Consider the following 19,238-nt stretch of genomic DNA (forward strand, 5'->3'; position numbering starts at 1 on the left):
CTTTGGAGTTTCAGCTGGTGTCAAGACAAAACCATCAGGCCTTCTTTCACAACCAGGGATCTGTGGCACTGCTGAAATCCAGAGTATAGGTGGTTGCTTGGGTTCATTACGGAAGGTATGCACAGCTCCATTTCAGTACAACTGCTTAATTGTTTGAATCTACACATCGCCCAGTAGAGGTAGGAGGACCTACTGATAGCCTCACGGACTCCTCAACTAAATCAACACCTATCTCCCAGCACATGCACACTTAAGAGATCCTGGGCTAACAACCCTATTGGAACTATTATACTTGATAAGGCTGAAGCCAGTTTTGTTTCTGATGTGAAGGAGAAAGACCACGGGCTCTGTGATGCGTGACTTGGAGATAATTCAGTGTGTCCTTTAGCAAGTGGTGGTAGCAGAAAGGCAACAGCCTTTTCCATCCATCTCCCTAGAAAATTCATAGCAGTTACTTGTGTTCTACCCACAGCTTTGGTACATGGCCAGTTAGGTGTTTGAAGCAAGAGTTTGATGTGTGTGATAAGAGTTTCCTTACACTTGCTGTCTTCCGCCCTGCCTAAGGCAGGCTAGCATGCCTTGAACCCCTTGAATAGTAAGGTACTTTAAACACCATGGAAAACTCAAAGCCTCAGTGACTTCGTCGAGCTAACCCCCAGTGACAAGTATTATATTGAGCTCTTTGGGAAAGAGAAGTTCAATGTGTGTGACCAAACCCAATTAACGATGTTTTCACATACTCAGAAGCCAAATGCCAACTGGAGCTACAAGTTCATGCGACCACAGTGATTGTAACTGAATCAGTGATTTTACTGCTACTGAATGGCTTCTGTAGCTTTCTGTAGAACCATAAAATTCTCAGGCTGCCAGCTTGGAGCAAAAAATGACTACAAATATAGGCATTCATTTGCTAGGGCCTACCACTGGAGATGGGATATGGGGCTAGATTTTTCTTGGATGGTGATGGTCATTGGATAGATAAGTTCAGGATGTGACTAGGTGTGAACTTGCTCAGAATAATTCTTGATCTTCTGTATTTCTTTTAATTAGTGATCTGCAGGACATCATTAAAATATTGTTGATAAATTTTTCACATGAGAAAAGGAGCAGGGCCATAACTGATCCAGGGCACAGGCCCAGGACAGAGCAGCCTAGGTTTCGTGCTAAGCTTCCTAATTTTCAATACAGCCATACGTGAAATCTCACATTTCGCAAACCATAGTGCAGGTTGCAGTTACAGATGGATGTCCCTATCCTGGGAAGCACTGTCAGCAAAAAGAGTGCTAAATAGTTCATCAGTTAAATGTGCTTTGGCCTTGGACATGGAATGCATGGGTGAAAACAGAGAGGTCATTTTGTCCCTGTAGTTGGCAGGGTGTGACTACCCTAGAAATACCATTTCCAGGCTTGGAATATTTAGAGGTGGATTTTGAAAAAGAAAGAATAGCCATAGGAATGACAGAGGGAGTAAAAGACTGTTCAAAGCGAGAAATTCAGGAAACTCCAGCTTTCTGACTCATCAGAGGGAAGGCTGAAATTTAAGAAGACAGGGATCTCTTAAGGGAGGGGGGGAGAAATAATTTAAAAAATCAACCAAAACCTGAAGTTCCAAAATTTCAAATTCTAAACTGAGTGTAAATTTATTAAAAGCAAGGTTTTAGACATTAAGCAACAACTGTGGTTTCTCCCCTGCCACCAAAACTTCTTGCAAGAGCATGTGGCTGTATTATTCTTACAGAAACATCACGGTGAAGACCTAATTTAGAGAATTTCAGAAGTAGATTTTGAGAGTCATAGTGCTGGAGGTGGTCAGACTAGTTTTGTTTCAAAGCCATTATTGATATTAATCCCTAAAGTATTGGCTGTTCGGAAATTAATTGCCGATTTCAACGCGTATGTTTGAATAGCTCAGAATAAAATTTATTAATCGAAATAAAAACTATTAGAATCAACACATTTTTGCCAACGAGAAATAAGCATATTTTTTCCGGTTGCATAAAATTCTGGACTTCTGGAGGCAATGAAGTCATCAAAGGCAGTTTCGGCCTCCCCTTGGTTTCTGAAGCTTCTCCTGCACAGGAAGCTGTCGAGACGCTTGAAGAAGTGATAGTCGGTGGGCGAGAGGTCTGGTGAGTATGGTGGATGAGGCAGAGTTTCATAGCCCAGCTTGTTCAACCGTTGCAGCATTGAAAATGCAACGTGGCCGTGCGTTATCGTGGAGGATTGAACCCTTTCTGTTGACCAGTGCTGGGTGCAGCTGTTGAAGTTTCTAGTGCATTTCATTATGAGATTTGCTGGACATACTTCGCCGCTGTGATCATTTTACCCGGATTCAGGAAGCTGTGATGGATTAAACCAGCAGCAGACCACCAGACAGTCAGCATGCCCTTCTTTTGGTGCAGATTGGGCTCTGGGAAGTGCTGTGGAGCTTCATCGCGGTCCAACCGCTGAGCCGATCATCCCCGGTTATCGTAGAGCATCCATTCCTCAACGCACATAACAATACAGTTGAGAAACGGGTTGTTCTGGTTGCGAAAAAGAAGTGACGACGACACTTCAAAACAGCAATTTCTGTGATTCTCATTCAATTTGTGCGGCACCCATTTGTCGAGCTTCTTTGACTTTCCAATCTTCTTCAGATGCTCAGAAACAGTTGATATGCTTACCCCGAGTTCTTTTGCAAGTTCTCGAACAGTTGTGCATGTATTTGCTTCCACCAGAGCCTTCAATTAATCGTCTTCAATAGCAGAAGGATGTCCACAACCATCTTGATCTTCAAGGTTGAAATCGCCACATCAAAATTTTTGGAACCAAAGTCGCACTGTCCGTTCATTAACACTTTCCTGGGCATATACCTCATTGATGTTTCAAGCAGCTTGCGCTGCATTACATCCAAGTTTGAACTTGTAGAAGTAGATCCGTCGAAATTGTTGTTTTGACATCTGAACTTCAAACCTCCAAGAATTGTCAAAAACACTGTTTATATTATAATTTAATTATACAGCATGAAAGTTCATAACATGAGCTTTTCAAAAATATATAACAGTCGAGAAGGTACTATTCCTGAAACATATACAATGAAAATCACATTACAAAACGGAAATTAATTTCCGAACAGCCTATATTTTGGCACCCCACCTCTCTATAGCAGACTCCACCACACCTGAGATGCAATCTAAACTACCTTCGGCACAACTATTCAGGAATATGATTCTAAAATTGCCCTAAGAACATCATGGACACGTACCAAAAGAATATGAGAACAGCCAATGCAAATGCTCTTGATAGTCACAAAAGCATACCAAATTGGTTTTTTGGGAAAGCAGTACCAATTTAAGCCCTATCTAAAATTAAGACCTTTGCCAAAAAAACTAAATCAAGAAAACCCCATTCTGCACAGGTTCATTTCTGAAAATCCTCCAGTTACCTAAGCTTGAAGAATAGGTCTAAATGCAATGAAAAAGAAATATGAACAAGAGTGGACACCACAGAGCAGAACAGAGAGATAATCTGATCTACCTCCCAGACCAGCTTTCTGCAATATGGTAAGATTTTATGAAGAGTAAAGTCATGACAGTTCTTCTCCTCACATTTATTATTATATTGCTTCTTATTATGAAACTTTCAGCCTATTTCAGATGTCCCCTGCAGCAATTCCTCCTATCTGGACTTTATGAGGATCATGTCATATTTCCCCCATCTTCCTCAAGAGAGGAAAGATGTCAGGACAATAAAAAGGTCACAGGCAGAAGCAAATCATGTACTGACTGCCCAGCACTGCAACTTGCATGAAAGGTAAGAGGTTGCAGAGATCATAGATACTTCTCAGAATAAAGACACTTCATGAAAACTACCTTCATTAGCTTTGCTGTATGTGACATTTTAAAGTGAGTAAGAAATTTTAACTATGAACTGCTGGATAATTGGCTATAAATTGCCAAATTAATACTGGGGCTGGGGGGGTGGGGGGTGGAATTATGAAATCAAGCACTTTCATGTTTTCTGCATCATCAGCACCTTTTCCTTAGAACCTTCTTTCAGGTCTTTTTGAGGTGCCCAAAAAGGAAACAAAGTACTTTATCGTATCTTTGGGTTTTCACTATTTATTTTTAAATCACTGAACAAAACATTTGGTGCCACCCATGCAGTATAGTTAGCAGTTCTGTTTTCCAGACTGCAAAAGAAACATAAAACAGTTTTTTAATCCTGCATGTTGGACCACCCTATCCTTGCTACCCTGACCCAGTACAAACCCTGCTGCTTTGCAGTAGGGAAAATCTGAGCTGTCAACCATTGCAGCACATCATCCTAATCTGTGACTGATTTTGTCCAACTTCTTTTTTTTGAAAGATATCTTTTTTCCCAGAAATGTTCAAGTATCATAGAAAATGTGGGTTTTTTCTCTACTTTCCTTCCAAACAAAGATAGACGTTGTGCTTAAAATTTCAAGGGTCTTAAGTCTTTTATCCATTTTCAGAAGACAGCAGTAGCAACAGTATTATTTGGTGCACCCTGTAATTCCCCAAACTTGCCTAAAGTTCTCTCAGAACTAAACTGTGGCTCAGCTCAACCTCTGAAACTTCAGATGATTTTGTATTCTTTATCATATTCTCCTTTGAATTTAAAAACAAATTTCAGATAATGTGATAAAGATACACAGTTACTTTAGTTGATTACATATTCTCTCTCTCATCAAACCCCTGCATTTTAAGAAAAGTAATTGAAAGGATATATTTTTCAACCACTGTAAACAAACATGATCATTCTCTTAATAGCATCACATCAATTTATTCCACACCTTCATTAATATTGCAAGTGCAAAGGAGGACTGAACTGTGCAACATTAAGTTGCAGAAGTACAGATGAGACTAAAATTTGTCAGGGATTATCTTTGTTACTGAACAATGTTCATGAACTAGAAGAAACCAGGGTATTTCTCAGTGAATAGAAGTCTATCTGAACATCTGACAAGCCTTAAGTTTACCTTTCCCCTTGCCAATTCTTTTACTTACAAACTGAGCAGATTTGATCTGGAAAGCTATTTAAACACAGAACTGTTAGCCTCTTTTCAGAGAAAATAGATTTTGGTTCATGCAAACTTGCTTCTAACTGCTATGCACAAAGTCTGCTTATAAACTCTGAAACACAAATTATAGAGTATGAATTATAGAGTATGAATTATAGTATTCAGTCAGATGAAGTTTTTCTGAGACTCTCATACCAGATGTATAGCTATATATAAGGAAACCTCCATAAGTTGTGACTTGCAATAGCAAAAGCAAGCACCGTAGTGCTGCTTTATTACTCATGCAGTAAAATCTACTAGAACACAGGATGCCTTCCAGTTGTCTGTATTGTTCCCAATGAAATCCCAATCACATCCAGAAAAGACAGAATCAGTGACTTGTCCTCTCACCTAGGAACTGCAACGAACAGCCACATTCCCTTGAGAAGTGATGAATCTGAGCATGAGCTGATCATTTCTGGGCAGTGGCAAGCAATTAAAGAGAAATGACCTCACATGATACTGGAATTCACTGGCACTGTACCAGACCCCTCCTTTGCTTTGCTAATGCCATCATCACCAGCTCCTAAATACAACAACTGTGTTTGAGGGCCCATCCCGGGGAAGAAACAGGGTTCATCTCACTTAATTTACAATATTTGAAATGTAAACACCTCTACCCAAGTCAGTCTGAGGCATATCATAGCCGAGATAGCTTCTTTTAGGGTGAGATTCATCTCAATCTAAACACCTACTTCCTCTCCAGTGGTCATAAAGAGACCGACTACCTTAGATGGAGACATCTATGTTTGGTAGTTGAATTCCAGACCTGCTGCTTCAGACCCTACAAAGCCTGTCAAGGCTTCTGCATTTAACACAAGCTGCAAGGGAGAGACTGTAGGTCTTCTGCATGTCTACAGCATCTCACAGAAGAATCCTATTTGCCAGCAGCATCACCTAATGGTCTCCCTCACAGTGAGCAGTAGAAAGATGAGATGGCACAACTGCATGAGCTGGTAGTTTTGTCAGAGAGAATTCAGAAGCAAAGGGGAGCAGGGAAAGGGGAATAGATTAATTGCTTCACGCGCTATTCTTTTTTTTTTTTTTAATCTTATAAACCTGGCAGGAGGAGAGCAGCTTTCACAGAGATGAGGTGAAATTAATGAATTGCTGTCTTGCAAAACAGCAGAACCATCAACCGAGACAGAAAGTTACAATACACTATGGTGCTGCTGCAGTGAGGGAAATGAGTTGTTCTTACCACTTCCCTCATTCCTTTCAGCAAAATTGCTGCTTGCTTTGTGCCACTACAAGCACAAGGAAATAGCTTCAACAAGGGCACAGCACAGCTGTATTCTTCCAGGAGAAGGAGATTCACTAAAAATAAATTGAGCAGCTCTAATCTTACATTTGAGCTTGTACTATCTAGAGTAATGATACACACCACCTATATCTAAGCAGTCAATTATCACACTATAGTGACTTTTTCACCTGCTTCTGCAACCCAAATAAAAGCCCTGTAGGTATTATATAACGCTCCTCACAGAAGTGCCTCCACGATCCAATCCAAGAAAATCCATTAGGAGCTTTTTACTAATTTGATCAATTAAAGTCATGCCCCTCCAGAGAAGGTAAAATGGCCAGGAAAAAAAAAAAATTTCCTCTATTAAACAGATTTAAACATCTTGAAATGCCTAAAAACTGAGACCACAGAAATGGAGAGGGATATCCCCCAGTGGTAATTGAGTGGGTTTTGATGCAAAACTGTAGGTAAGCAGTCAGCCATTGCCTATACATGTGGTAGAGACAAGAATATGTAAAAGTATCCCATGAATAGGTATAAAAGAGCAATACATTTTCAAAGGTATATGTAGCTGCACGTTTGGGAGGAAGCTTTAACCCATCAAAGACATATTAATAGATCTACAGCTGAAGGAAGCCCAGTTTTGTTCCTCTCACTTTTCAGAATCTGCCTCCCCCACATCTTCAAACTATCAGTTGTTTAGCAGAGAGGAAAAGTTTTGCCTGGTTGTGAAGCATCCATCTTACACCCTGCCAGCTAGCAGGACGAGCTGATTGGCCAAACAGGAAGCCAAATAAAATAAGAAACCTCGGTTTTGATCTCTCTCTTCTATCCAGCTGCTAGTTTTCATGAAATTTGTAGGAACTGACTACCTTTAAGACCTCTATTATTCTGTCTAATTTGGATAAAATTAGCCAGTAAGACAAATTTCATAAAGGGGGTAGATTATGATTGAGATTCCAGTCATACATATCACATTTCCTACTGTCTGGAGGGAGGGGAAGTCAAATAAATGCCAAATAATGCCTTGCTTTAGCTTTCTTGAAAAGTACATTGACAAAACTGTGTATTCTTTGTTGCCCCTGTATACCCAGAATTATACACCAGTTAAGCCATAATAGTCAAATTTGGATGAAAGCCATGATTTAATGCACCATCAAGCACTGACACTGGACTTCTCTTACAGCCAGAGTTGCTGCAACTATCAACATCACTTTTGAAAACAGCTGATGATCAGTTGGCCAAATATCCAGAGATTTTTCTGAACCGAGTTCAGTGATCCTTCTGCGTGCTGACAGATGGCTTCTAACATTGAAAATGAATGATAAAATTATCACAGGTTAAAATAGAGCCATTTATCTGAAACATACCTTGAACTTGCACTTCCGCTGTTTGCAGTTACAAGTTTTGCTTTTGAAGCAGTTTTGCTAACATGGTTTAAATATTGCCCGAGTACTAGGTACTATAAAATCAGTTTCACTGATGCAAATACTTTACTAAATGCAGTAAAAGGATTAAAATAAAGGAAAGGCATGTCCAATTTGGAATGTCTTTTCATCAGAAGCTCCAATTCCAAGTCTTTAAGTGACTTCCTCTGGTGAAGCCACAGGAAAAAGTTAAATGGCAATTGTCCTGCACTTATTTTTGACTCCATCATATCTGAATTCTGGCTGTTGCCAGAATTTCAGACTTACTGAAATCAGAAGGGAGCTCATCATCTCCAAGTTGAAATGAGTCTGTTCTTACAGGGAAGATCAGCTGAGATGCTTTCACTAGTTATCTCCAAACACCTGTCCCAGGAACAAGTGGCAACGTACCCTCTCTGTCTTCACAGCTTGCTCTCCTGTAGGCCTATCAAAAAAACAACCCACTAGTTTACTGATGATCATCAGGATATGCTGCAGACCAGGGACTCTGGTATGATAAAGCAAAGGCAGAATCGCTAAGCCTGTTGCTGGGCCACAAAATTCCTTTTTGCAACCCTCCTACTTCCATTCTCAATGGCTGAGTGACAGCGATGTGTTGTATTAATTGACTCGATGCAGGAGCACTTAGCAGTTGAAGCCCCATTTTGTACTCACATAACAGTCTACTGGCATGTTTCAACTCTTGGTATTCTTCCTAAGACACTCAGGCCACCAAAACCCAGCCACTGCACAGTGCAGCATCTATTTTATGTTGGTCATCTAGACTTTCCACAGTCAACAGAAGGACACTTACCCTACCCTAACACAGGTATCTAAGGCAGAAGAGAGTTGTCAGTACCTGCAAGTACCTCTCTGCCTGTTCATTAATTTTAGCAGGAGGAAACTATAGTAGGAGTACTAACAAAAAAATTTAACTTTCAGAGAGTTAAAGTAAGCGTAATGAACCACAATCTGCTATATCCATAGGTGACTATACATCATTAAAATCTGTTGCTTATCTCCTGGTCTAGACAACAGGAACACAGTCACAGAAAAGTTGTTTTTTTTTCTTTCTGAACATATTTCAGTAACAAAACCTGTCATATGCTTTACTTGCTCTAGCACTTCACGAGAAAGGATAAAATGCTGATGCAGAAGTAAACTTTTACCGTTTGCTCTCAAGAGTGCTGACAACTTACTGACACCTCCAGAAAGGTCTTTTGTGATTACTTACAATATGGTCAGACCTCCACTCTCACCAATGCTCACTACTGCAAAGTAACCTAACAGGAGGTATGGAAGAGTCCAACAGACATTTTCCCACTTCCCACCCACATCATCTCATTTCTGAGTCACACCACTTCTTCACTGGCAACCTAACCTGAGCCAAGTCCCTTTGGCTAGAGTCACAGTTCACTGTTCACCACAATATTAATTCCAGGGCGTATAAAACATTGGGAATTTCCTGGGTCACACTTAAGTAGCTGGGACCTAAGTACTCCTTGTTTTCTCCAAACACATACTCTGCATTTCTATTAAGTCAACTGCTGTTTTCAAAGGACATGCAGAGGCTTATCTGGCCGATTTCAGACCGTAAGAGGAGCTGGCAGGATGCCCCTGAACACTTCCCTCAACCAGCTAGAAAGAATTTGCCAGCGTAAACAGGGAACATAAACCTGGCCTTTCAGGGCAGATATTCACATGGCACTGAAAGCAAGTTTCTGAAATTCCCAATTCCAGAGCTCCCAGAATTTCACAGACACATCCCTACAACTTGTTAGGGCTCTGAAACAGTCCTTGGCATAATCCGAACAGCTTCAGCTACCAAGGTCATCACATATTTACAACTCCAGCTTCTAACTCACTGCACACTATTTTGCCCTTACCATTAAACAACTGATATTTGGCAGCACTCACTGCAAACACAGAATTTCACAACACACCACAATGTTTAGTGGTTTGAGATTGGTTTGGGGGGCTTGAGGATAGGGAGGTTGCTTAAACAGGCACCAAAGAAGCAGCAGAAGTAGAAAACACGCAGTTGTTTTGCAGCGAAAAAGAGAAGTTGAGGAGGAGGCAGGAACCATGTTCGAGTCTATCCTAACCTAACTAGTTTACTGCACTATGCTCTGTGCTGCTGGAAATAAGTCAGGAATGCACAAACCCCATCACCCGAAGCATTCAAACAGCTTCTCTGGGGATAAACATGATTTATGTACTAAACTCCTTTAGGCCAGAAGTCCTGGCAAAATAAAAAAAGCAACATATCCAACTTCACCCCTCTATCTAATTTGGTGGCTTTTAAGCAGTTAACACTAAAGGCGAGAGAAAAATTCCTAAAAGCCTGTAAAACACAAAACTGCAGATTACTACATGCTACAACTCCTACCTAACTTTGATAAGATGTTTATTTTCCATCTACCTCTCCTGCCTCTGCCATCTGCCAGACCTGCCCCCAGTTACACAATCACACCTCCTCTGCACAGGCACACATGCCAAGTGGGTGGTTTTGGGAAACCCTAGGGTATCTGTGCTGCAAAATAGCTTCCCTACAGCTCCGGTAAATGTTCCTGTCAGAATTCAGGTCTGGGGTTTTACTTTCCCTCCTCTTTCTGCTTCACTGGTTGAGTTTTCCATCCTTCTTAGACTTCTTTATTCCCCAAAACTCAGTTACAGGATTAATTTAGAGTTAAGGTAGTAAATAGGTGAACTGATGATGTTTAGGTAGCTGCCTGGCATGCTACAGCAATGCAAACCATGCTACTTTGTAATGCCTGCAAGAATTATGTATAGTGCAACATTACAAAATTCTAAATAAATGTGAAACCTGAAGCATTTGACATACACAGCCACACATATCACAGGAAACGATTTTTGCTTGTGACTGTTGAAATCCTACATTTAATTAGCTGCCATGCTCTAGTTTTCACAGACTACCCATAATCCAAAGAAATCTATAATAATAAAAAATACTGAAACTAGGTTCTGAAAAGAGCTGAAAGGGGAATTTATAAACCAGCAGTGACAAACAAGACATAAAACTCACAGCCATGCAAAATCTCTCAAGCTACTGTGTCCAAGCGATCCCACTGAAAAGGAAAGGGTAAGAGGAGTTGTACCACTCCTAAAGAATTAGACAAACTCTGGAGCTCCAACAACCAGGGCCCTTCTCCATAGTGAACAGGCAGTAAGCTGAAGTGTAGTGCATCTGCTCAGACCTTTTACTTTCATCTCATGGTAGATAATCACCATGGGGAACAAACTGTTTCACGACAGCAGAGACATCCTTTAACCACTGTCAAGTAGCACTCTTCTGCTCAATGGAGGACCGTCTTGTTTCCCATCCACCTTCTGCCTCTCATAATCTATTGCTTGACCTCCAGCTGTGGGTAGTCTTGAGTAACTCCCCATCTCTTCTACAAACAGAGCAGTAACCTGAATTTATTTTACCCAGATGTCCATGTTGGCAGTTCCAGAAGAGCAAGGCATAATGCTGGTAACAGAAACCTCCTTTAAACAACCTGAGGTAGTCTCTGGATCACAAACTGTGGGTCCACTAGACTTACATCTCCCTGACATCTATAGGAAGAGCAACACAGAGTGATGACCTGGCAGATTTCTGGACTGTGTCAGGGATAATTTTTGATACAGGTATTAATGGGTCAACTTACAGCAGGATCTACTATTCACTAACAAGGAAGCACTGGGTGGGGATGTGATAATCAACAGAAACCTCCACCCATGAAACAGTGCCATTCAAGATCCTGAGGGGAGTGAGGAAGGAAAGTAGCAGATTATAAAATTTATTGGTTGATCTTGAACTCATCCGTTTCGACTGGAAGTAGCTCATGATTTATGAGTGCTGTGGAAACTACATGTCAAAAACAAGGGTCACATCAAAACCAAAAACATAGCACAGACATGGAGCAGAAGCAGTCCCTGGCCCCAAGAGATGGTTGCCCAGAACAGTCTCTCTTTCTGACCACTTCAACCCCAGCTTGCTGGGGCAGCACTGGACTGATTTCATGATGAACCAACAATAGACTCCAGTACAGTTGCTGAGTTTGTGGTTTTTTCTTCCCGCTACTGAGTGAACATGAGAAATGCATCCTGTCAGGCAGATAAATGTTTATCTCTCTGATCAGCGTGAGAAGACTTTCATGTTCACATCTATGTTCACAGAAGTTAACCCAACATTTGCTTTCTAGGAACGCTTTTGAGTGAGGCTTTCAATTACATTCAGAGCTTCAAGGCCTGAAATAAGCTGGTGAACATTCTCACAGCATCTGAGAGCATCCAGCAACTGGGCAGTGCAACTGACAACTTTTTAGGTCTCAAACCTGTCCTGAAAACTCACCTTGCATGACAAGTTATAGAGCTATATTTAATTGTGGGAATGTCCTTCAGTTGGTCTATGCTACTCATCTCAAGAAATTCAAGCAGTTAATTATTTAGAAAGAACAATATTTCAGAAACAACAACTGAACAATTTTAAAGAGCAATAATTTAGTTTCCATAGTAATTAAACTGTTTACTACAGACCAGAAGATGAGCTATTTAGTTTTCAATGGCATGATGACATTTTGTTTTCTGGTACAATGTTACAGTCTAAAAATAAATAAGATAAATAAGCAGATTAGTATCAAAAAAGTATACTAGCTGAAGAGGAATGTAGTTGGTGGGTTTTTTAAGTGATTAAACAGCAATCTAAGAGAGAGACATATACATTTAAGAACTAAACATTCTGACAACACCTGCATTTCCTAAATTAAGCATAATGAAGGTTAAGAAGGGATTGATTATGCATGCACCAAGAATATAGAAAGTTGTTATAATTAACAGCAATTTTGAATGAGGTATTCAACTAAATTACTGAAGGGTACGCCTCATAACTATAAGAATCCGAGACACTGATTTATTTGGGAGATTATACTACATATCCCTATCCATGGCATGACTTTCTCTGCAACATTTGGTGCCAGCCCTTGACAGAGGAAACTAAACGGACATGATCTAGTAATCTGTCCTACTAAAGACATTTCTGTGGTTTTATGCACTGTAAAGAAGTCTGTTATCAACTGATTTATGCTACACACTTCTTACAAATTGGGGGGGTGTGGAGGGAGGGAGGGAAGGAGGACCTGAGACATAAAATTTCATTGCTTTCCACTCTGCCTTCTGCCCAGAGATCAGTCTGGAGAAGGTGCTGGCATTTGACAACCATAAGTGTAGAAGCTCCATGTCTGCCCCCACAAATCCTTCACCTTCCTAGAACTGTTCCACAGTTTGGAACCAAAACTAGCCAAGTGCTGGTGGCCAAGGAATTCTGGAATAGCTGAATAGCCTCAGCACAGTGCAGTTTTGAGTCCCTGTTTCTAAAGATACATTATCAATTCAGTGCCAATCGTGTACAACCCTACTAGAACACCAAGTGAAAAGTCATCTCCAAAGAAATGCTATGGGTGGCATCCAGAGAGAACAAAGAGCGCCTTTGTTTTATAGTCTCACTCCAGAACTGTAGTAGACAACCCCAGTTTTAGATACAAGTCGTCAAAAGAATTGTCTATTGTAATTCATCATCCCTAAGCATGAGCTGTCAGCGTCCCAGAGGACAGTCTAAACCTCAGCAAACAAAGTTCACCAGATAACAAGTCTGTGGATTGTCTACTTGGCAATATGCAATCACAGAATGAAAAAAAAATAGAGCAACAAATGCTGTTTTCCTGTCTTATTGCTAACCATATGGCATTTTCCCTACCACAGCTCTTAAGTAGGACAGGTACCAGAGATAGCTGCAGTGAGTGGGCTGTACTCCACATACTTCATCACTCTACTTCCAATCTCAACACTAAGTCATCTCTGAAACAACATCATTGCTATTCCTCTCATCTTGTAGAATAAAAGTGCCCTCTCCTATAACAGTCTCATAACCTCTCTTATACCTCACACAGGCCATTGAAACTGGACCCTCAATTTACTCAAGTGATCTGCTCCCACCTGATACCTGATCTTCCTAATTGAGATTGTAATTTGACCCATGTTGTTTTAATTAACTGTTACCTCCTTGGGTTATCTTGACTAACTGAGCTGTTCTTAAATTGTCCGCTTCACTGAATGCTTAATTCTTAATTGATTGCCCTTCTGATTTATCCACATATTTGTTCTCAAACTTCCTAACTACAGTCTTTCTTTCTCTGCTATACTGCTTCACATAAATGTTGCTTTACTTTATTCTCTGCTTTAATATTCCTTCTTCTTTAGTGCCCCTGCTATTACAAACTACTTGCCTCTATTGTGTTAAACCCTACGAATTTTCCACCTCCCTTCCAACCTGCTATGGCCTCTCCATCTCACCACCTTACCATAACCCCTCCCACCTTGCCCTCTAAGCACATATAATTCCTTTCCTTCTGGAGTATCCTACTCCACAATCCATTTCTCTCCTCCAACAAGAGGGTTCTGACATGTTTCCCAATAGAAAACTAAGTTTCTAAGCAAGAATAAGAACATATGCAGGAATATGTCTAATCCCTGAGAACAGCCAGCAACCAGAACAAGACTAATGTGGGGAGGGAAGAAGGAATATTGTACGTGGTTTGTTGCAGGCACACTCTTGTCCTTGAGAATATGTGAACTTGTCTGCTCCCAGCTTGATGGCTCACTATGGTTTATGGTTTGGGCTCCAAGCTGCAAAGGCCTGCCAGGAGGATAGAGGTCTGGCAGCTACAGGAAGCGGCCTGCCCTTAGTCACAAAGAGGAGGCTGTTCCCCACTGAGCAAGGGATGGCACAGCCTGGCCCAGAAAAGCTGAAGAAGCCAGAGAGGCAGGACTCCAGCAGCCAGCAAGCAATTCTGAGAGTACCTGGGAGAAAAGGATGTATTTTAGATAGGCATGGCAAACAAAGCTTAAGTGAGGGCACTGGCTGACATACCTGTCTGCTCCGCCTCGCACACTTCTGAATTTGTTGGTTAACTTCAGCAACATTTGGAAAGGGAAGACGGAAAGAATCAAACATGAACAAGATCCTACAAGTTTTGTGAAAACTTGGGTAAAAGGGAGACCCAAATTCACAAGCCTCAGGCCAGCAGAGCCATGCACCCTGTCCAAGCATGGCCAGCTGCTCTGTCAGCGCAGTCTCTCCCTGGTACTGATTTTATTATAAACTGAAATTAAATTGTGTTTGATTTTAATATAAGTATAGAATTAAGAGATATTTTAGTAAAAATCATTTTACATTTATTGTATTTTGAATCTAGCAACCGACTGCTACTCTAAAATCCCCTGTACAGCCCTGTACCAAGGCTGAAGGGATTGGTCATAATTGTCTAGTAGGAACGGTTAGAACCTAGGTAACAAAACACAAGGTGATTTGTAAACTGATTTATAATACATGTATAGGACTAGAAGAATGCAAGTAATTGTCAAGGTCCAGGATTAATGGGAACTGAGGGCAGTAACCAAAACAGCTTGCAGGTACCTGCCAAGAAAACGATGTCCTTAAGCAAAAGGTAATTCCGTCAGGGGGAGATCACAACCACCGACTCATGGACCACCTACTCACATTACACCCCAGACCCATTTCTAGACATTTCTAACCTTTACTGCACAGATTCGGAAATAGGAGGAGAATTTGTTAATGATATCTTGGAAGTTGTATGTTTATGTATGAATACTTAATGAATATGTATGAGTAAGTTCTATATAAGGTGTATGGTTCTGGTGCCTGGTGTTCATTGCTGGTGAGAACACTCCCCTACATGTCCAGCCGTCAATAAAGAAGTGTCTGCTTATCTACATCACATTGGTGTCAATAAGTTCTTATTCCGGATTTTCAGTAATAACTCCACAGTCATGTCACAAGGGACAAAAGGAGATGAGGGAACTGGGACACAAGCAGAGCCTAATTAGCACTGCTATTTATAGAACAGCTTAATCCTTAAATTGGGAAGAGATGCTGGTGACAACTGAGATGGTTTTGGAGTTGATCCAAAGTTGATCCAAAGGTAATCCACTTCAAAAACACCGGGGCACAAGTTATTCTCAAGCCAGCGCAGCCTGCAATGTCACCCATGACTAAGCTCTCACAGGACAGCATCCACAGCCACCACCTGGGCTCCAGGCAGGGAGGGATGCAAGGGCCCAAGAAGGGAAACAGACTAAGAAACTTTAAGTGTACCTCTGCACTGGCACACTTGTAACATTTCTTTCCCTTTCTAATACTGGGACAGTCTGGCTATTATGGCACAAGACAGCAGTGGATCCCTCCAGCAAAAAGCTGCTAAAACAGCAAGACACCAGTGTTCAAAGGAAGCTCTGGTAAGCAGAGAAGACATTAGGACATTGCAGCAATGCTGGCTGTAGAGGATAACTTTGAGTAGAGTCTTCAGGAACTTCTTCAGTTTAAAATAAATAGATGACCAGTACAGGTCTGCTATCAAGACACCCAATGTCATATAAACTTTGATAAACAAAGAAAGATTAGTCAGTACTGTCTTAAGAGGAGGCACAGCAACTTCCTCAGGGGAAGGACAAGCCCAGAGTACCCAAAGTACTTTGCATTGTGAATCAACTTGCTTAAGTCTTATGGTCTTTTACAGTATCAATATTTACAAAATATTGATACCGTATTGCTTGCTAAAAAGAGCAAGCAAAAATCCTAAACAAGCCTTCAAGCAATTAATGCAAGAAATTGGCTAAGTATGAGGATAAAAGTAAAAAGTCATTAAATAAATAATTCAACCTACTTAGTCCTTCAACTGGGCATCTTGATATGAATATTGCCTGAAAGTTGGTTTAAAAATACTTTTAAATCACATTTTTGTGTTCAATGCCTAGTCCAGAACCTGTGTGTTCTTGGAGATTTTCCTCCCTGCTACATGCAACCCATTTACTTTAGACCCAAAGAGGTGATAATGAAATGACAAAGCCTAGCTATTTATTCATTAAACTTGTTGAAAGCTCACCTGTTCTTAGCAGTTATCAAACTGTTTAAGAAATATCTGCAGACTGGGGGCATTTCCTGAGTGAAAACAATTCAGGACTTTTAAGATTTCTTTTTAACTTCTCTAAGGCAAAATTAGTTATAGATCTTTAATAGAAAAGAGTAAGAGTCTCACAGGACAGACTGCACAGCCATACAATACACCACCTGAAACCAAATGATTAAGTCAAACCTGGGAAAGAACTTACTAAGCTCTACAGTCCTGAGCAAGCTCATATTCATCTAGGCTGATCCATGATTTCAAGTGAAAGCACACTACACAACACACTCCTTGTTATGCTATAGAGAAGACAGTCTGCACCCCACTGGAAACCCCACAAGCCCATTTGCCCCCAAGCCAACAGAGGTAACTGTTCTTCTCCATGACAGAGATCTGCTGTTCCGCAGCAGAAGAGAAAGCAGAATTTGTACTAAACTTCTAAAACAAACTGACAGTGTAACTACTCGGGGCAGCCAACACATTCTTCCACATACTAGGGGGGGGAAGAACAACAAGTTCAACCCTCTTAGTATAAGACTTTCACTAGCAATGGCCTGTTTGACAAGTGAAGCACAAAACAGATTTCTTAAAACAACACAAGAGAAAGCACTGTGTTCACTCATCAAAGACCCACAGCAAAAATAAACATGTTATCACATGCTGGACCCATTACTGAACTACACTAGATAAGTGTTTTCACTTGTTCTGTTGTCTAAACAGAACTATCAAAACACATGATTTCTCTAATGATAGGTTTACTTTTTTATTGTTGTTACCATTTTTGGATCAGCTAGCTCAAGTTCCACATTCTTGTGTTCCCTTCTGGATATGCTTACACATTTAAAGGCAATGACGGGAGTGGAAAGAAAATTATCTCATGTGCATTTAGTATGTCCAACCAGGCATACTAAACCCTGGAGATGTTCAGCATTTGTCCATAAGGCTCAACAAATGTGTTTGTGCTAGATGCTTGCAGGGTGCCAAGACAAAATGTTCAATTAATAATATGATCTATAAAGGAATGCCCAGATTGGTTTTGTTTCTCCTATTCCCTTCACTATTGCAATTTTCTTATTTAAAAAAATGCATCTAATTATAGGCTGACGTGTAATTCTCACTATAGCAATCCCTAGCATTTAAAAATCAGGAGTCAGGCCCCCAGAATTATGATTAAGGCACAGAAATTAGGCATCTGAAAAACAACCACCCACAATGGATTTTTATTTGCCTTTTGGGGCACAAGCTGCCATTCATGTTTTCAAGCCCTTCACTTTAGCTATGAGGCCTAAAAAAAAATCCCTCTCAATTTTTATTCCATGAAATCGAGACTATCACACAGTCATTTGATTGCAGGACCTGGCACAACTATTACAAGGGTGGGCAATAGCAGACTTCATAGCATTCCCCAAGTCATATTAACTGCCCCTAACTGCAAGCATACATAGTTCCACATCTGTTCCTGTCTTACTCTGGGAGAGGAGTGACTATCACCAAGCCAGGTGAAATTTCACATGTAGACCTACCTACCCAGGACTGCTGAGCCTCAGAGCTCTGGAGCCTGAAAACAGTCGGGGCCGTGGCCCTTGGCAAAAGGTCTCCTAATACTCCTGAATTAAGACCTCACAGTGATAAATTTTAAATGCCTCTCCACATAACCAAGGAATAGTTGTGGCTGAAGTATAAATTTTCTGAGAACTTACAGGTGAGCTATCTGGTTTACAGATAACTCTTCAGCAATGTAGGACAGACATATGTAGACAGACTTATGTTTCTCATTCCATCAATATTTCTTAATTAATATCACAAAATTTAGAGAGATCCAGTAAAAAGCAAATAAAAATTAAATCCAGCACATATTACTTTCAAAGGTATTTTTCAGTCAACCTGAGTTGCAATCCACTGCTCCAGCATGGTCCATGACCTTTTTGTGCACCTCACAGACTCTTCCACAGATTTTTCTCCTCCTCCTTGCTAGAAAGGCATTTTTCCCCGCTTTTTCCTACCCAAGACAAAACATACTTTCACTGAAGGTTCTCCTTTTTTGTTTACCTCCCTTTTAAAACTTTCTTTGCTCTGATTTTTTGGGAAATCTCGTTGCTCTGCAGAAACATCTACATCACACAGAAACATAGAGCTTTCCACTTCCTCTTTAGCTCTATATTTGCCCATGCAGGCTTATTCAACCATAAGTGTGAACTCCAGGCATCTTGATAGTTCACTCACATACTCCAGAAACAGCTATCCTCTGCGTACCCATCAAACACACATACACATACTAACCTAGACTCCCCACTTGCAGCAAACATTTGGAAAAAAATTTGGAAAGTCTAAACCCATGTCAGGCAGTAGCATGCCTCGCAACAAATCCTACATAACATAATGCAGAGGCATCCTCCATGCTTCAGAACAGTCCCACCTCACTGATCTCACTGCACTGCTCTTACCCATTCCTCTGCTTAAAGGTTCTGGAAAGAAACAAGCCAACACTCCCAGCTTCACAGCCCTTTGTGACTGCTCCCTGTTCGCTTTTTTTCTGAGTTAAC

At 40.8% G+C, this 19,238-nt stretch overlaps 1 protein-coding gene across 1 annotated transcript in view; it reads right to left on the minus strand.

Annotated features, from left to right (window-relative positions):
- ST8SIA1 (ST8 alpha-N-acetyl-neuraminide alpha-2,8-sialyltransferase 1) overlaps positions 1-1,682 on the minus strand; it is a 106,635-nt gene extending 104,953 nt beyond the window's left edge. The window contains exon 1 of the mRNA XM_026862336.1: positions 1,677-1,682. The gene's annotated coding sequence lies outside the window, so the exon portion shown is untranslated. The remainder of the gene's footprint in view (positions 1-1,676) is intronic.
- Between the last annotated feature and the right edge of the window lie 17,556 nt (positions 1,683-19,238).

The sequence above is a fragment of the Athene cunicularia genome (genome assembly GCF_003259725.1).
Source record: "Athene cunicularia isolate RWA chromosome 1 unlocalized genomic scaffold, athCun1 chr1_part2, whole genome shotgun sequence".
NCBI classification, from domain to species: Eukaryota; Metazoa; Chordata; class Aves; order Strigiformes; family Strigidae; genus Athene; species Athene cunicularia.